The sequence below is a fragment of the Oncorhynchus mykiss genome, chromosome 8 (genome assembly GCF_057628025.1).
Source record: "Oncorhynchus mykiss isolate SJ-2025 chromosome 8, ASM5762802v1, whole genome shotgun sequence".
Lineage (NCBI taxonomy): Eukaryota > Metazoa > Chordata > Actinopteri > Salmoniformes > Salmonidae > Oncorhynchus > Oncorhynchus mykiss.
In genome coordinates this window covers 63126272-63128751 of record NC_143029.1, presented here as the reverse complement: position 1 = coordinate 63128751, position 2480 = coordinate 63126272, and the positions used below count along the sequence as shown (strand labels likewise).

Here is a 2480-nt window from a genome sequence, read left to right as displayed (position 1 = left end):
ATCAGAATATTCTTCAACCAAGATTCCATGTCTACTGTGAGGTGTGTAGGTGAGGAGAGAGCAAACACACTTGTATGTGTCAAAAGCTTTTGAAACCACTTCTTTAACTCTGCCTTAGGAAGCATTGAGGAGGAGCTTCCACTAGGCTCTCTAAGAGTCTTACATCACACTATCAAATAGTTTTTGGAATGAGGCTGTATATCCTGTTATCACAGTGGGGCTCAGAGCACAGTAGTACACAGCAGAGTCAGACAGCTGCACCCTCTGGATCGTCAAGGGGACTGACTTGGAGTCTGCATCGAGATTGGCATCAAATCTATCCTTGAACTCAGTGGCATTTTTACTTCCAAAAGAAAAACGTCCCAGCATGAACTCTGGGAATCCATTTAATTCATGCTTGTACCAGAACAGGTTGAGATTATTTATATTAACTGCATCAAATTGACAGCCCAGTGTGACCTGTTCTCCCTCAGTAGTGATCACATCTCCTGGTGGCTGAATGACTGAATCTTCTCCTTTGCATTCTGGAAAATAATGTAATACACATTTGTATTAGGAGGAAAATAATCAAGAAACATGATTGAGTGAATAAAAATGGATGAATCTAATAGTGGTAGTATTGTACTGTAAAATATGTTTAAAAAAAGAAAGGGATTGGAGTAAAGGCAGTAAACAAATTAGAAAAATAATATTATAATACCATAACAACATGCAGCAAGAATCAGTAAATTACTCAGCCAGGGTCCCATGTCTACTACTGTGAGACCAACAGGAGAAGAGTAAAACCACTCTGATGTAGCTAGGCCATGATGACACCATGAAATCCTTCTCTCCTCCTCTTTTTGGGCATTGTCAAACATTGAGAATCCTGAGGCAAACACTCTACAGAGCTAGATGTGAAATTCAGTCTGGAATCAAACCCCCCCTGGAACTCATCACTATGGCTCCCTTCTGAATAACAATCTCTTCTCAGGACATACTGAGGAGAGTTCCTAGTTAACTGGATGTACCAGAAGAGATCAGGAGATGTACTACTGCTAGTGTAATTACAGCTGAGTGTTACCAGTCCTCCTTCAAGGGCAGTAACATGTCCACTCTACTGGTCAACAGCCTCACCTTTGCAATCTGAAAAAATGCATTTTCGGCTCTATAATATATAATATGCTTAGGTTCATAGAATGAGAGTGTAGAAAAGAGAAGCACTATACCGTACCAAAACCGTAAATTATTCCTAAACCAATGTGCAATTATGATTTATGAATAGAGGAAGAATAGACTGTTACAGACTTTATGTTAAATCCACTGTAGGGGCTTTTACAAGCTTATTGTATATTCAATTATTTAGTTGATCAGCAAGAGGGATTCCTAGTAAAATTTTATATATTTGGAACCATTAAATATCTTGTTTACATAAAAATTATAATTTGGCAGTTGTTATGGGGTTTGAAGAAATATATTTTCTGTTCAGGCCAAATTGAGGTAATCTGACAAATATATTACAATCTTATATCCACTGAGGATTTGGAACAAAATCAGAAAGAAAGGCATAGTCCACAGTAGCCTATGGATCAGTTCAACATAGACCTTCGCTATGCTGCCCAATGCCACAAATTGTTATCCTTACTATGCACTAATACCCTCTACAGTCTAAGCCCTGTCTTATCTGGGGGAGTGGGGTTGACGTTAGCGACATGGAATTGTTTATAGAAAGTCATAGAAAGCAATATTTAACCCATACAAATGTATTGAATAACAGATTCACTACATGGAACAAAGTATACAGTAGTCCATCAAATAAACCAAAAGGACTTTTTTTTCTGAAGTGTCTGTACGATATCTGAGAGACATAAGAACGATCTGGAAACACTTTGTTGTTGTTTTTTTTTGGCACTAAAAAGTCTCCATATATACTTCTATTTATTTTATCAACTGGTACCGTGGGACCTTCAGACGAGTCTTGAGGCCTGTGGTCATCCTAGACCAAAACAACTAACATATACGTTTTTCGTGAGTCTCACATGAATTTATGAGTTCTCACCTTTCTACGGAGGTGTGTAGCCAAAACTGTTCTGATGCTACAGACAGAAGTCGGCAGATAGGTTGTCCCAAGATGCTAGTGTGGGGCAAAGATTGCAACGGACAACACCATTGTGTTCTCCCGAGTCTCATCTTTCCATAGAGGGGTCATACTAGTTTGTAGGCCGTTCAGACGCAACAGATGATTTCGTGAGATTACCGATTATTGGGATGTCTCATGGTCTGACAAACATCGTTCTAGCTCTGTCACCTTTCAACTGCAGACACATCCAATGCATCACAGATGCATCCAATGCAAAAAAACAGATATCACTAGCTTAAACTGACAGATCTTTATGGGGATTTTTTTATTATGCTAATTAGATTTCCGTGGGGGTATCGACATCAAAAATATATATTTTTTTAAAACAGTAGTCAACATCAAGTCAACTGATGATTGGATT

General features: G+C 38.5%; 1 long non-coding RNA gene across 1 annotated transcript; it reads right to left on the bottom strand.

Annotated features, from left to right (window-relative positions):
* Positions 1 to 435: 435 nt before the first annotated feature.
* Positions 436 to 1087, bottom strand: LOC149982058 (uncharacterized). Its single transcript, XR_016482529.1, has 2 exons — positions 701 to 1087; positions 436 to 524 (listed from the first exon to the last, which is right to left on the bottom strand). It is a non-coding gene; the product is annotated as an uncharacterized LOC149982058 (long non-coding RNA).
* Between the last annotated feature and the right edge of the window lie 1393 nt (positions 1088 to 2480).